At 43.0% G+C, this 16,939-nt stretch overlaps 1 protein-coding gene across 1 annotated transcript in view; it reads left to right on the top strand.

The window, feature by feature from the left end:
• LOC136867115 (chondroadherin) overlaps nucleotides 1–16,939 on the top strand; it is a 1,785,188-nt gene that overhangs the window by 1,153,688 nt on the left and 614,561 nt on the right. The window lies entirely within an intron of this gene.

Here is a 16,939-nt window from a genome sequence, read left to right as displayed (position 1 = left end):
GTCTGTCTGTCTGTCTGTCTGTCTGTCTGTCTGTCTGTCTGTCTGTCTGTCTGTCTGTCTGTCTGTCTGTCTGTCTGTCTGTCTGTCTGTCTGTCTGTCTGTCTGTCTGTCTGTCTGTCTGTCTGTCTGTCTGTCTGTCTGTCTGTCTGTCTGTCTGTCTGTCTGTCTGTCTGTCTGTACACGCATCATGAGAAAACGGATGAAGATAATTTAATGAAAATCGGTAGGTGAAGTCGGAGGATGAGCCACTAAAATCTAGGCTATAAATCATTTTACTCAAATATTAGTATTATTAGTGGTCCTATCGGCAAATACTACATAACGAAAGTTGTATAGAATTAAATTTCCGATATTTATGTAACACATTGTTACCGTACCAGTTTTGATAACACAGATATTCATGAATTTGTATTTTTGTTGCCAAGTCCACATCAACACGGAGCCACGATAAAATGGGTTAACAGAATTTAATGAATGTCGGTATATTGAATCGGGGAATAAGAAACTACAGTCTAAGTTATAAACAATTTTGTTGACCCTGGATGAAATTGTAGTTTAGGGGAAGGCGCATAAAATGTAATTTTTAAATACCTATGTTGTAGGTCCTATCGCAAAGTACTACATAACAAAATTTATAGAGAAAACAATTTCCGACCATTTATGCTTTATTCAGTTTTACCGTACCGACTAGGATAAGAGTGGTATTTCAGAGTCGGAAAAACACTAAATGTGAAGGCCTACAATATTGAAAGCGTATAACATTGATCAACAATGACATTACATTGACCATTGTTTGTTGCGATGTTCTTTGTCTCTAATGCTGCCGCTCAACTTCGATAGATGGAATTATTGTCGCGTACCGAGTATAACAGCCTGACCGAATATTGGCTGGAAAGGATATAGCTGGGGAGTTTGAAAACTGTCTTCTCTAGCATGCCATTCCTCTGTTTCATACATTTTCTGATACTGCCGGTACATAGCAAACTGGTTCATCATAGTATTCCAGCTATTCTATCACTACTCTGATGCGCTGTTTTGAATGAGTAGTGTGCACATTTAAGGCAGAGGGTCACTTAGTAGTAGTAGCAATAGTAGTAGAATGACCTGGTCTAGAATTACAATTTAGGTCTATTCCAAATTATAGCACCACAATTTACTAACTAACTCAAAATTCGACCCTGAAAAGAGCCATTTCTTAAGAAAAGTTTCTTTCTCCTCACTTTTATTAACTTCTGCATTCATTTTATTCCAAATTAGCAGTGAAGAGGGGTTTCTCCTCTTGCTTGGAGGAAAAAGCCTCCAAGTCAGATAGACTTTTCCACCGCCTGTGTAGTGACCTGAGATTTTTCGACTCATCGCGTACTCCTAGGAATTAGATTAGTAATTTTGCTAGCTGCTTTACGTCGCACCGACACAGATAGGTTTTATGGCGACGACGGGATAGGAAAGGCCTAGGAGTTGGAAGGAAGCGGCCGTGGCCTTAGAAAGATACAGTCCCAGCATTTGCCTGGTGTGAAAATGGTAAATCACGGAAAACCATCTTGAGGGCTACCAACAGTGGGATTTGAACCCACTATCTCCCGGATGTAAGCTCACAGCCACGTGCCCTTGACTGCACGGTCAACTCGCCCGGTCAGATTAGTGAAAGGGCATAGTTTTTGCTCTGGGAGTCTCCACTATTCGACACCCCCACCCGGCCGAAATAAGACGAAGAGTGCTTACAGATCACGGCTGTCTGGGGCTTGGTCACTCCAGCTCTGGAACTTTGGACTGTTAGACCGGCAGCGTAGTACTGTTAGTTAAAAGTGAGAAAATATGTGGTTTTTCATTTGATCGAGTATTTCATATGAAAGCATTGCTTTTAATCGCACCATTCCTACTGACGTATTGTAATGACCTACGTTCGTTTCAGTTGGGAAAACTACTAAGACAGTCTTTTTAAAGATGTAAAAAGGCAGGTGGAGAGTGAGTGCCATTATAATGAAAACTCTCCAATCTGATTGTGATTGATGACAATCAAAATAAAAAATTCCCTAACCCAGTCTTTATATGAGAAAAGGCGTTTGGTAACTTCCCCGTTGCGTTTCTAGGGCAGGGCCTCTCAAACGCCCAAAATATCACGCGTGCAAACAGCGGCGCAGGGTTCCTGTGCACAGTGCATCGGTCCCGCTCAGCTTGGCTCGGCTCGGACCAACGCTTCGTATCTGGGGTACTCGGCTAGGCTCGGCTCAACTCGGCTCGGATTTGGAGGGCTACGGAGCAAGTGAGGAAGAGGGAGATAGGGGGAGCGAGCGAGACAGGCGTGGGGAAAGGGAGAGACAGCGCTATTGCTCCAAATCGAGGAGTGGGGGTCTGCACTCTGATCAACCAAGCGAAGTTGTCTTTGGCACCGTGCACAGTGCATGCACCAGACGCATGCTCCCTGAGTGTCACTGTTCTAGGGTAACGTTAAGAGCTATGCAATTTAATACAATCTTGCTCAGAACGTGTACACTACCTAATCTAGAATTCTGTACACATTACAATGTAGAATTCCGTAGCGAAACACGGGTACATTAGCTAGTTAACATAAATTGCTGTAAGCATGGAGGCCATGGACAAGACTACTAAGTGTGGGAGATCGAGGTAAAATGTATTCAAACGGTGACCTGATTCAATGATACATGCTTCTGTATCTGTTAACAAAAACAGTTGTCTTTGATCTTCAACATCATTTGGATACAACATTTTTAATCCTGAATTAACAAAATACGCAGTAGTTTGAGACCCAGTGGGTGTGAATGAAGACGAAGAATACACTCACGATGTACCTTGCCTGTCGTAAGAAGTGACTACAAGGGGCGACCAAGGGGTGATTGATTAAGAACTATGAGACAACTTGTGATTCGTTCCTTCACGTGGGAACACCATGAGTCGCTTTTACTTGCGGGTAGTACCACTATGTTAGGTATACTTTTGGTTTGTGATTAGTAGCAGCAGAGAGCGGTTCACTGTGGGTTTACAGTACCTGTGATTAGTTCCACTATGTGAGAAACACCACGCGTCTTGGCGTTGCCTGTGATTAGTTCCACTATGTCAGGAACACCACGGGATAGTTTGGGTCCGTATGATTAGCACACCTACTTGAGGAACACCATGGGTTTGCATTGCCTATGAGTGGCGCCATTATGTGAGGAACACCATAGGTTTGCGTTACTTGAGCGACGAAAAATACTTGTGAGTAGTATCATAATGTGTGGAACACCGTGAGTCTACGTTACTTCTGTTTACTACCGCTACACGAGAAACACCATGGTTCTATTTTACTACCGATAAGCACCATTATGAGCGGCTGTTGACCTGCATTTTGGACCCCTTTAGACAATTAGCATCATCGATTCAGGACTGTGCTTTGGACGCAGTCCCTTGGTCAGTAACACTATTGTTTTAAGATAGTTTCTGGGAAAGGGGGGGGGGGAGGCATTGTGTGTCGGATCCACTGATTGTTTTAAGTTCATATTTATCCATTCATTCTTCATCGTCACGTTTTGAATTCTGGTCAATGGATGAATTTTGGTCTTTCAAATTGTCATTACATTTCGTCTCATTTCGTACCATTAGGGGCAGATGACCAAACTCTCAGGCCCCGTTTAACAACAAGCATCATCACTATAATCATAATTACTTTCAGAATTTGCTTCTTGAACGTCCTTTGAGCAAATAGTACATTTTCTGAGAACTTTTCGCTCATTTTTCCGATAATTAATTTCACTGTTGTATCGGCCAAGTGAATCTGTAGTTTCATAAACTGAAATCCGGATATTACATTCACCAATATCAACGCGAATTTCCTTTAGGGCTGATATCTATACTGGATCAAGGTAGGTCTTGCGTAATGTACACTCTAAAGGTATATATTGAAGAAAATATGTTTCTAAGAATTCTTTCATTGCAGGATTTTCTACTGCCCTTCATCTATTTAGATGGGTACATTTTCCACATTATGTATGCTACTTTTGAAAAATACAGTTTTCAAAACATGTGAAACATGTCATTCAGCTGTAATGTTTTGCTTGTTTAGGTCAGTGTCATATACAGTGCCCTCGGAGGAGCCAGGTAACATATAGAGTGCGCGTCCAAATGTAGGAGACCCGCAAAACATCGGGTAGCCCTACTCCTGGGGGCTTTACATTATTGAGACACCCTCTTTCCAGGGGCCATAAATGTGGATGGCCCCAGATGAGGATTATGAGTGTCTACAACGGCACCAACGGTGAACAACCTGGAATTTGGAACAGTGCGGCCGGCGGAACTGGCATCCTAGTACTCGGGATTATTAAGAGTATTTTTCCACAACTGCAGGCATGTATCAAAGGGCTACAAGAGGCATCTGTTCTCAATATTAGGAGCGGCCTAAATTCCTGCTGGCAGAAGCTCTAAAATGCCCAACGCCAGGCTGTGGTTGCAAGCCGGTCGGTAACTCTGTCGCAACTTACTGGATCATGCCTGCGTCAGTTTTGTCGAATAATGCTAGGGCGTCCCCAAGACGCGACGCGCGTCGGCCTCACGTGACCACCGCGAGAAATGGACAAGGGCTATTGGTTCAAGGGTGGAACCAGCTAAAATAGTTAGCCCAACGCAGACAACATTTACACATCACCACGCTCAACATTGGGACTCTTACTCGACGAAGCCACGAACTCACAGCGATTCTAAAAAATGGAAACTTGACATTACCTGTGTGTATCAAGAGCGTCAGAAAGGCCAGAAATCACGTGACATCGGAGATGGATTTACATTGATCTACCATGGTACATCCAACAGAAATGGCTTTGCTGGCATCGTTTGTACCAGCCCGCGAGATCGAGTTGCTGAGGTTCACTGCTTTTCAGACCGCCTTATGTCAATTACAATCGACACTGCATCCCCTCGGCTTCGTTTCTTCTCTGCATATGCGCCACAGTCTGTCTGTTATGCCCTAGAAAAGGAATAGTTTTTTCAGGAGCTACAAGATCGTGTTTCATCGTGTTCTCAAGATGAGTTTCCACTTTTCTGTGGTGATCTTGATGGACACGTTGGTCACTCCAAGGATAGTTACAGCTGCCATGGTGATTATGGCTATGGTATTCGAAATGATGATGGAACTTAAATTTTGGATTTCGCCGAAGTAAATGACTTGGTTATTGGTAATACGTTTTTGAAAAAGTGCATCAACTACCTCACCATCTACACCAGTGGTGTCTATGGCAACAAAATTGACTTTATTCTTGTTCGACGCCGTGTTCTCTGACTAGCATTGGATGTGAAGGTTAACAACTGACTGTGTAGCTCCTCAACATAATCTGCTCACGACAGACAAAGGATCTCTAAACATCGTAGGGGTGGAGGAATATGTGGCCCCGAAAATATCAAGTGGTGTAAGTTTAAATGCCAAAAGGAGACCTCAGCAGGCAGTGTAAATTTTCCTCCCATCGACTGGTATGCGACTGACAACACTTGGACCACATTCTACAAATTTGTCACTGTAACCGCCACAGCAACCTTGCGTACAGCAAAACCTAGTTCCAAACGTATTGACAAGCAAACGTGTTATGGATGGTCCAAGTCCAAGAACATGTGCTCGAGAAGAAGAAGGAGTTTCACAAAGGACTCCAGAGAACCGGGAAAGATATGTCATAGCGAAACGTGAGGTTAAGAAATCCGTCGCTGAAGCTAGGCGCAGTCACTTCAATGAATTGTATACAACTCTGGACTTAAAAAAAGGAGACCAAAGCTAGGACGAAGTCAGCACAGGGTAGCGAGCATTATGCGTGCATAAAAAGGAAAGGTGTTCGGCGATTACGGGATAAATAGGACACCCTCAGACGTTGGCAACAACACTTTGAAAAGATTTCCAACATTGAGTTCCAACATCCTTCTATTCCAGAAGGTAATACAACAGCAGGTCCTATCTTACACATCACGTCAGAAGAAGTCACCAATGCCATCTTGAGTATGAAGGTCCAAAAGGTGCTAGAACCAGATGGCTTTCCGGCAATCTTCTGGAAGTTGCAGGAATGAAAAGAACCCGCAATTAACTGGCTGACCAACTTTTTTAATGCAATAGTTGACTCTGTTTCAGTTCCCAGTTATTCGGCTATAAGTATCAATGTGTCTATCTTTAAGCAAAAAAGGTGATCCAGCAGAATGTGTAAATTACCGTTCCATTCGCCTCCTATCTCATACAGTGAAGATTTTAAAGAAAATCCTTGATCGAAGGCTGGGCGACATCGTCAACATAAGTACCAACCAGTGCGGCTTCGACACTTCCAGACTGCTCATTCAAAAGCACCGAGAGAAACAACAGCCGCTGATTAGCGCGTTCCTCGATTTCGAAAAGGCTTTCGACCGTGTTCCACATCTTGTGATTTGATATGTACTTCACGACCGTGGTGTACCAGAGATCCTTATAAACTGGATTAAGATCCTAACACGAATACCACAAGCCGTGTACCTCGGAGATATTACCATCGAAAGTTGGTGTGCACCAGAGCTCTACGCTGTCCTCATTGCCCTTTGTCCTCGTCGTACGGGACCTACAGAGGAGTACTCCTTGGACTCTGTTATATGCAGGTGATACCATCAGAAGAGGATTGGAACAGCCGTCTCTCAAAACACGGTATTAGACTGAACAAAATGAAGACCAATATAAGATTAAAACAGTGGATCCTGTACAGTCGGAAAAATGATAGGGAAAAGAAGACGACTTTATAATCCTGAAACAATAAATAAAATTGACATGGGGCTTGTGATATTCTGTTCAGACCCCCCTTGTGGGTGGGAGCGGTAGATTATATCCGCCGTGTCCACTACCTGTCGTAAAAGGTGACTAAAAGGCGCCCAGGGGCTCTTAACTTGGTAGCATGGGCTGGCGAACACGGTCCCTTAGCTGAGTCGTCCTATTGGTTCCACTTACTTGTGCCAGGCTCGTTACTTTCATCTATCTCATCCGACCTCCCTTGATTAACACTAGTTCTTTTTCTACCCCGCATATTAGAGAGCTTTTATTTTATTATTTATGTCTCACCTTTGTCATTCTCTGTGGTGTAGTGGTTAGTGTGATTAGTTGCCACCCCTGGAGGCCTGGATTCCATTCCCTGCTTTGTCTCGAAATTTGAAACGTGGTACGATGACTGGTATGGGTTCCACTCAGCCTCGGGAGGTCAACTGAACATAGGGACGTTCTATTCCCACCTCAGACATCCTCAAAGTGGTTTCCGTGGTTTCCGACTTCTTCTCCAGGCAAATGCCGGGATGAGACCTAACTTAACGCCACAGCCGCTTTCTTCCCTCTTCCTTGCTTATTCCTGCCAACCCTCCCATCCTCCAAAAGGCCCCTGTTCAGCATAGCAGGTGAAACCGCCTGGGTGCAATACTAGTCCTCCTTCCCATTTTATTCCCGACCAAACGTTTTACCGTCCAGGACACTGTCCTTGAGGCGGTAGAGGTGGGATCCCCTGCTGAGTCCGGGGGAGGAAACGAACCCTGGATGGTAAAGGGTTTCGAAAGTCTCGCCTTTATTCATAAACCCTGTAGACTATTAATTTGTAAATTTGATATAGTATTCTGGATCCTCCTGATATCGGTTATTTCAAACAGAAGAACAATACAAACGAATATTTGAATCAAAACCGATACTTTATTAATGACTCCGATATGTCTAATGAAATGCACATTAACCTCATAAATAATAATTCAAGAAATAATGTAAGAAATACCAACTAAATTACATATTTCACACTGATATTACTGACATGAATGAAAGAAAACAAGCTTAGTTCTTGGGAGGATTTTTTCACGTCTTTTGTTTTAATCATTTCTTCAAGATCGGGGTTCACAGGTGATGTTGCCGTAAACAGCAGGTTTCCCACGATGATGTTAATTGGTAGGCCATCATGTGCATGAGGAGGAGTTTTACTACTACGATTTAAGTTTTGTACACCAGTCGGTTCAGGATACCCTAGCACGTGATAATCAGATTAAAGACGCTGCGTTATCCGGGCGTGATGATCAGATGCTGCTCTGTGATACGCCGCCATCACTAGTGAGGTTGTATGTGACAGTCAGTGTTCTACGGTAGCGCACCGCCATGACATAGAAGTTGCTCACTATTGAAATTACATTTCTTTGTCGATCTTCAGGCGAGCTATCACTGCGAGGAAATAAAAGACTCTAGAGATCGATTTCTGTTTCAGAACACTAAGTCTCCTTACAATTTCAGTAACTTCATCCTGTATAAACAACCTTCGTGGACCTTTGGTGCATAGATGAATCGAGACGACCGTAAATATTTCTACTATGCATGCCGAATACACTTGCAAATGAAATGCATGAGTTGTCCGTCCGATTCTCATAGATATGAGAGTTTACATGTCGCGATACTGTGAAACGGAAATTACAGTCAGATCCAAATCACGATTACTATCATTATCTGTTGGACGATGAAATGTGAATGTCAAAACCGGTAATAAAACAATTCGGGTTACTATATGGTTATGCGGTAATCCTGCTTCAGTGAAACACTGGATACTCAGAAGGAAGAAAATCGGATCGATCTCACTCTATAGCTTCATATTTGAAGTTTTGTCCTAATGATATTAATGAATGGATCATCACATTTGTTTTATAATAATAATAATAATAATAATAATAATAATAATAATAATAATAATAATAATAATAATAATATTAATAATAATAATAATAGCTGCACCGAGCTCGATAGCTGCAGTCGCTTACGTGCGGCCAGTATCCAGTATTCGGGAGATAGTAGGTTCGAACCCCACTGTCGGCAGCCCTGAAAATGGTTTTCCGTAGTTTCCCATTTTCACACCAGGCAAATGCTGGGGCTGTACCTTAATTAAGGCCACGGCCACTTCTTTCCCACTCCTAGCCCTTCCCTGTCCCATCGTCGCCACAAGACCTATCTGTGTCGGTGCGACGTAAAGCAAGTAGCAAAATAATAATAATAATAATAATAATAATAATAATAATAATAATAATAATAATAATAATAATAGCTGCAGTCGCTTAAGTGCGGCCAGTATCTAGTATTCGGGAGATAGTAGGTTCGAACCCCACTGTCGGCAGCCCTGAAAATGGTTTTCCGTTGTTTCCCATTTTCACACCAGGCAAATGCTGGGGCTGTACTTTAATTAAGGCCACAGCCGCTTCCTTCCCACTCCTAGCCCTTGCCTGTCCCATCGTCGCCATAAGACCTATATGTGTCGGTGCGACGTAAAGCAACTAGCAAAATAATAATAATAATAATAATAATAATAATAATAATAATAATAATAATAATAATAATAAAAATAAATATAAGGTGCTTATTTGGAGAGTATGGAACGGTTCATGCTAGTCTTGACGAAGAAAGACAGGTCAGTCACAAAGGTCAGTGACATTTTAGAAAGGGTGTTTACCCTAAAATGGCAGTGGGCAGGCCATGTTGCTCGGAGAACTGATGATAGGTGGACAAAGCTTGTGCTTGAGTGGTGTCCGAAAGATCATCTCAGACCAAGGGGAAGACCACCGGACAGATGGGATAAAGACATCCGGAAGATTACTGGGATCAGTTGGCAGAACATCCCTCAAGACCGTCCCAGATGGAGAGACCTCATGAAAACCTACCTTGCTTCGGACTTAAAGAGGCCACATCGTAAAAACGATTGAATATGGCTGATAGTGATAGTGATTTGGAGAGTAAGCGTGCGGTTCCTACTGAACCTACGGTATTGAAGTAATTATATTAGGGATTACTGCTCACAAGTGAATGACCGAAACTTGTTTGACTGTTACTAATTTTGATATACGATAAAATGCAGTTTTTAATATGAACCTATGGTATATGTTCGTTAGTTTGACGACTGGACGAGGGTTACGCTATGTTGTGAAGGTGACCAAGCAGTTCACAAACTTCCCGTTCATACCCACTGAGTGCTAATGTCTAATTCGCAGAGGAGAGGTTCAGTAATGTTTCTTTCATTGTTAGTATGCAGGTCCAAATATTTCTTACTTTATTGCTTTTTCTCAAAGAACAGCCGTATAATACCAGCGGTTTTGGTTAGTGTAATACTTTATAGTTTCCCATTGCTGTGAATCTAAGTGATCAGTAACGAGCTCCAAGTAATATCAGGTTAGTAAGCTGCATGTACATATAGATACCGATTTGTTTCTTCTTGTTTGCTTGCACTTACGACAACTGCCGTGTAATTTCAACGGTTATAGTCCATCGGTAGATTCAGAGTGGGTCTCGGCCCTCAAGTGGACACGGTTGGTCCGTGGTCCAAGAGCTCTGTTCTCTGACTGGCCAACCGAGCAGAAGAGGGGCGATCGTGGCTCTACCGTGGCTCTGCGGCTCTGCATTCGCGAGACGGGACAGGACCTCACGGCTGGCTCCAACCGTCGGTTGTCCTGATAATGGTTTTTCGTGGTTTACCATTCTAATGCACTAAGACGAATGCCGCGACCGTCCCTAGTCTAGGCCATGGCCGCCAACCCCCTCACATTCTCCGAGCATCTCCTTCACCGTAACAAATCTCCCGGCCTGAGAGACGGCTTCACCGTCTAAGAGGTCCGCTTCCCCCTTCAGGGGAGGAATGAAAACATGTTATTAGTAGTCGTAGTAGAGTCGAAACACTTCGCCATCCAACTCAAGCACGCAAGTACTCTGCCCTGGTGGACAGGAAAAGATCCGAGAGGTATCACCTCAGGGCGTATTTCCTCAGACTCCACTAAAATAAATCTCCCTCATGTACCGCTATTAACCTTATTGTCCCGCCACCACCACCGTCGTCGCCACTGACTTCAGTCAAACAGCCGCAGCAGCTTACCACTCGGCCATAATGTCTAGTTTTGCTGCTCCTGGAATACCAATCTGCCCATGACGCCAGCCCCGCTGGGCGACAACACAAGAGTTCAGTTCCACTTTAAGAGGTTTTCTCCGCAGTCTGCTCCGGAATAAGAACAAGCTCCACGACGCCTTGATTTGGACCCGAAACCTGCACCGACGACAGACATTGCAAGTGCACCGCCGCCGTCCACTGACCTTATTGTCCCGTCACCATCACAGCAACGACCTCCACCATCGCCACCAATGACTTCAGTCAAACAGACGCAGCAGCTTACCACTCGGCCGTAATGACTTTTGCTGCTTCTGACAACCAGGCTAGATTTCTTCCCGTGACACCAGCCCCACTGGGGGACAACACTAAAATTAAATTGCAGTTTAAGAGGTTTTCTCCACAGTCTGCTCCGAAGGAAGAATGAGCTCCACGACGTCTTGCTTTGGATCCGGAACCTGCACCACCGACAGACTTTACAACTGCGCAGACGCCGTCCACGGACGCCATCAATCAGCGCACTCCTTCCAAATTTAACCCCACCATCTCCACCAGCAGCACCCTTTCTTTGCTCGGACTTTCACCTGTATCCGGATGTAGAAGGGTTCTGGAAAACTAAGTACTAACGAATAATATGTCTCTAAATAAAATGTCCCAGGTGCAGGATGATAATGAGACGTGACTAGCACGCAGGACGGCGAGATGTTGAGCCCTCCACACACACCACTGTCAAGACTGGAGTGAGGAAATGGGGGGGGGGGGGGGCGGGAGAATTCCCAGTACATATAGGACATGTGGAAGGTTCTGGAGACATACGAAAATATTAGAGAAAGTCGGCAGAAAATGACGTAATTATGACGCGGTAGACGGAGGTATGCGGCGTTCAGTAATATGACACGCAACGGTGCGAGGTGTTGTTAGAACGGCGGCGATGCAGAAGTCGGCGACAAAGGTAAATGAAGTAGCATGTGGACTTTTAGGGGAATGTTACACAGTTCATGGAAATTAACTGCATTAAGTCTGCGAGTAAGGTGGTCAAATTGAATTATACTGCTTTAGTCAATTATTTCCTTATAGTTTATTGAAAGTATACAGGAATTATGACAAACATTTCGACTGCAATACTGAAAATATTGTTTACAATGTACTTCTCTCTGGCAATGATAATGTACGTCATTATATCGTTTTAGAATATCATCCTATATACAGTACATTACTTCGAAAAGCCTGTTCCCGATATACGGTAAAGATACATTGCTGTTACCAATGGTGGTACAGTGCATTGCGAAAACTTGAAGTTAACTTCAAGACTACATTTAACTTCTATGTTACCGGACGAGTTGGCCATGCGGTTAGGGGCGCGCAGCTGTAAGCTTGCATTCGAGAGATAGCGGGTTTGAACCCCACTCTCGGCAGCCCTGTAGATAGTTTTCCGTGGTTTCCCATTTTACACTAGGCAAATGCTGGGGCTGTACCATAAGTAAGGCCACGGCCGCTTTCCTTCCCACTGCCAGGTCTTTCCTATCCTATCTTCTCCATAAGAACTATTTGAGTCGGTGTGACCTAAAGCAAAACTGTTTTAAAAAAAGCTTCCATCATGTCTTTGAAAATCAATAACAAGCTACGTATAACATGGAATCTTTACGGCAATCATATGGAGTTAATCTCCCGTGGCTAGGGTATATGCTTCACTATGCGTTAATGACTTATAAGTTAACATACTTTTGGAGGAAAAGTAATGTATTTGAAGAAGATTTTAGAAAGACCTTTCCATCTCTTCCACATGCCTGTCAACAGACAATAATTCAAAATCGTATTAAGTTTATTCCACTTTGATGAGAATTTAAGTTAATTAAGTTGTTTGAAAGAAAAGGAGGAAAAGCCAGATGAATTACATTTCTTTGATTTCCTACTTCAAATTGGTAATGGAGATTACTGCAACTTAAATGTAAAAATCTTCACAAATGTCTAGCGTTATACGTTTACCACATATCATAATAGCGAAATAAAACATATATTGTTGGAATATAATTTTAGTTTCTAAGTTTGCTTTCCTTGCCCCACCCACCGAAATTAAATATGCGACGATATCAATTCTTAAGCAATGACTATTCTACCGCTCCTGGAACGCCGAAGACATGCACCAACGTAAATACCTTTATAAACAAAGGTGAAAAAGAGCACCTTTCGTTTCCAATATAATTTTTAAACAGTTTGGAATTAAGTGGTTGGACGTCACGTACCCTCAAATCGCATTAAACCAGGTGTTATTGTGATTTGTTTAAGTACTCAGTATTCGAGAGATAGTGGATTCGAACTCTACTGTCGGCAGCCCTGAATCGTTTTCCGTGGTTTCCCATTTTCAAGCCAGGCAAATTCTGGTGCTGTACCTTAATTAAAGCCGTAGCCGATTCCTTTCAACTCATAACCCTTTCCTTTCCCATCGTTTCCATAAGACCTATCTGTGTCGATGCAATGTAAAGCAATCTGTAAAAAATTAAAATTAAAGTTTTAAAGAAATGTAAATGCCTCTCAAGTTATTTTGAATGGAACGCGGTTAATTGTACAAAATATTTATGACATCGCCGGCCCCGTGGTGTAGGGGTAGCGTGCCTGTCTCTCACCCGGAGGCCCCGGGTTCGATTCCCGGCCAGGTCAGGGATTTTTATCTGGACCTGAGGGCTGGTTCGAGGTCCACTCAGCCTACGTGATTAGAATTGAGGAGCTATCTGACGGTGAGGTAGCGGCCCCGGTCTAGAAAGCCAAGAATAACGGCCGAGAGGATTCGTCGTGCTGACCACACGACACCTCGTAATCTGCAGGCCTTCGGGCTGAGCAGCGGTCGCTTGGTAGGCCAAGGCCCTTCAAGGGCTGTAGTGCCATGGGGTTTGGTTTGGTTTGGTATTTATGACATCAATCCTGACATATAAATTGTTACTAAAGAATAGTAGAGATCTCGATCGATATTTCTAAAATATTTTTCAAAACACCCATCCGTTAAGTAAAATTCCACCAAGCTTGGTAGCTGCAGTCGCTTAAGTGCGGCCAGTATCCAGTATTCGGGAGATAATGGGTTCGAACCCAACTGTCGGCGCCCTGAAGATGGTTTTTCCGTGGTTTCCCATTTTTACACCAGGCAAATTCTGGGGTTGTACTTTAATAAGGCCACTGTCTCTTCCTTCTCACTTCTAACCCTTTACTGTCCCATCGTCACCATAAGACCTATCTGTGTCGGTGCGACATAAAGCAACTTGTAAAAAAAAAATAGTAAAATTCCTTCTGAATCGCGTGAACGAAGTAAGCAAGGATAAATATACAGGAAGCAAAATTCATCTTAATCAGCAAATAGAAAATTACCAATGCTGTTATCACATTGCTCGGAAACACCATTCACAGGATGTCACATTTCAAATACTTAGGATTCTGGCTAACACAAGAATGGGGTCCGGAAATTAGAATATTTAATTTTAGTCTTGCAAAATCCAAAAAGTAATGGGACATCCCTGCGTCTATCTGCCTTAAAAAGCTACCCAGCAGGTTGCTCAGTCGCAAGATAAGTTGCATAAAAATTAACATGAAGTTTTGGCAGAAGCAGGGTCACCCCTAACTGCGGTACAGAATCTGTTAAACGTACTGCCTGTACTACAAGCATTCTCATAGGAGCAAGGACACACTAACCCGCAACACACAATGTTCATAGCGGGTTGCATAAAATCTAGGAGCACTACCTTCCGCAGACTCATCGGCGAGTTTAACGATTAAAAATATCAGGCGTCAATAGGCAGTACGCAACACAATTCACCTACACATGCTGCCTATACAGCCCTGTATGCACAATAATTATTACAATGCAGCATACAGTTATGCACTAGGTAAGGGTTATTCTGCCCGACGGCAGGTCCGAACCTCCGCACAGGTATTCCTGAGCCGGAGTTTACGTGCGGTAGGGTGGCCAGTTCCTTTCCACTCCTCCATTCCCTTACCCCCCACCAACAGCACGTGGCAACCCATCCAACTCCTGACCACGCCCAATGTTGCTTAACTTCCGAGATCTCACGGGATCCGGTGTTTCAACACGGCTACGGCCGTTGGCAATTATGCACTGCAAGTAGCCAATCGTTAACCCGCGAATGGTCGCTAGACAAATTGTAACACGAGAGTTCGCACGTCAGAATTTCTCTCATATTAATCTCCATTTAAAACAAATATACAGTGGTCTGCCAAATTATTATACTCACTGATAGGTACTACATGTTTTCAAGACATATGTATGTTCAAGGAACAACGGAAAGGGGTCAGCAAGAGCTAAGTTTAAGCGACTCACTTCTGTCTCGAAAGAAGGTTATCAGTCACATTTCATACTGCACCGTGACATGAGGCAAAATATGTTACAGCTATACAATATAATTAGGAAATTAATGTCTAGGAGTGGCCAGCAAATTCTCCTGACTTCAAACCAATAGAAAACACTTGTATTACACGGAGAAAAGAAATTAAGCCTGAAGGAGATATTACCGAGTAGAATTTTCTCATACAAAGAATAAACGAGCCTTGGAGAATCCCAGGAGCTGACAAGAAAATAGGTGATTAACAAATTGTTTCTGTATAGGAAATGAATTGAAAACCACGCAAAATATACACACAATAGAGGGAGTGTAATTGTTCACCAGTCTTTTTATACTACCAGCATATACTCCAAAAAGAATTAAGCAAAAATCTTATTATCTTTGTGAATATAATAATTTGGCAGATAACTGTATCTTTCACAATTTTGCGGTGAGTAAGAGTGAAGTGAACTACTGAAATGAGACGCGAAGTCTGCGTTACATTTTAGATTTTAAAAAGGAAATGATTAGGCGTATATTACAGAAAAATTACTACTTAAGGGAAATTAGTCGTTAGTTCAGTCACATGTCAGTACGTAATATTCACAAGAGTACCGGGCTGAGTGGCTCAGTTGGTTAAGACGCTGGCTGTCTAAGCCGAAGTTGGCAGGTTCAATGCTGGCTTAGTCCGTTGGTATTTGAATGCGTTCAGATACGTCAGTCGTAGATTTACTGACATGTATAAGAACTCCTGTGGGTCCAAACTTCCAGCACCTCGGCATCTGCCAAAACCATAAAAAGTTTTGAGGCGCAAAACCAATAAAATTGTTATTAATATAGAACTTTCTGACAGTCGCAATATGAATGCAAGAATAAAGTTCAACAGGTCTTCTCTCTAATATTTGAATTAGCTGGAGTCTGTAACAGCTCTTATTACCCAGTATTCTTCCCCGACTCATAATTTTTGAAGACTCATTTATTAGTAAATGCAAATGGAGAACGTTTCGCGCACGACTTAAGTCAAATAGTAACGCCGACAACAGGAGAAAGTTTCCCTCTCGACTTTAGCGTAACACCAACGCCACTGGTCGCGCGACGAGAGAACCTCTTAAACAGGGCGCATGAACTTATACGAATCTTTGTTCCGACTAGAGGCTGTGATGCTTACCCTTCAAATGTGAATCGCCTTACTCACGACGGTTATCAGTTTACCTAGAAGAGAAAATCTCATACAGCGACCACTCGCTGGTTAAACATGGATATCCAAGACAATCACGTCATGCGTACTGTTAATATGCAAACCGACTGCACCGAGAAAAAGTACCCCTCCCCCAAGCCATAGTGGGACAAAGGACCATGTAAGTTCGGTGGTCCCACCATATACTCGATTGTGATGTAGAAACCAGCATTTGCAAGAAGTGTTTCCGAAATGAAAACATTCATTAATCAATTAATCGTGACCTCCGATTCAAAATTCATTGGCTTATAGTGAAATATATGTTACTAGTGTTGCTTTACGACGTCAAAGGACGGACATTGAAGGCTTTGTTAATTAAATGAATGCAGACCTTTTAAATTTGTATGTATCCCAGGATGTTCAAGATCTCAAGGTTAGATGACGTTATTAAGGAGGAGATAGGCTACGCCTCTGAGCTGAGAAATCAGGTGAAAATCCTCGCAAAAGTCTGGAGAGAAAAAAGTTTCGGTCGCATCTTCCGAAACGACAATTTCAGCCTGTTAAAAATATCAGGACTG

This window comes from Anabrus simplex, chromosome 3 (assembly GCF_040414725.1).
Source record: "Anabrus simplex isolate iqAnaSimp1 chromosome 3, ASM4041472v1, whole genome shotgun sequence".
Classification (NCBI taxonomy): Eukaryota; Metazoa; Arthropoda; class Insecta; order Orthoptera; family Tettigoniidae; genus Anabrus; species Anabrus simplex.
This window is presented reverse-complemented; position numbering and strand designations above follow the sequence as displayed.